The sequence below is a fragment of the Corvus moneduloides genome, chromosome 5 (assembly GCF_009650955.1).
Source record: "Corvus moneduloides isolate bCorMon1 chromosome 5, bCorMon1.pri, whole genome shotgun sequence".
NCBI classification, from domain to species: domain Eukaryota; kingdom Metazoa; phylum Chordata; class Aves; order Passeriformes; family Corvidae; genus Corvus; species Corvus moneduloides.
The window spans coordinates 11,854,044-11,854,257 of NC_045480.1; positions in this window are offsets into that span (position 1 = coordinate 11,854,044).

Consider the following 214-nt stretch of genomic DNA (forward strand, 5'->3'; position numbering starts at 1 on the left):
ATTAATTAGAAAGAGTGTAGGACTAATATGATTTTGTTAATGCTCCACAGTGAAGCATCAGAGAAGCGATCACTTTAAAACTATCCACTGCAAGCAAAAAAATGTTCAGTATGGTCACTCTGCAACACAGGTCTTTTTCTGCACTGAAGAAGTTTCAAAAAAAAAAAGTTGTAAGTAATTAACCAACAAAAATACCCACAACTCAGGCCAACAG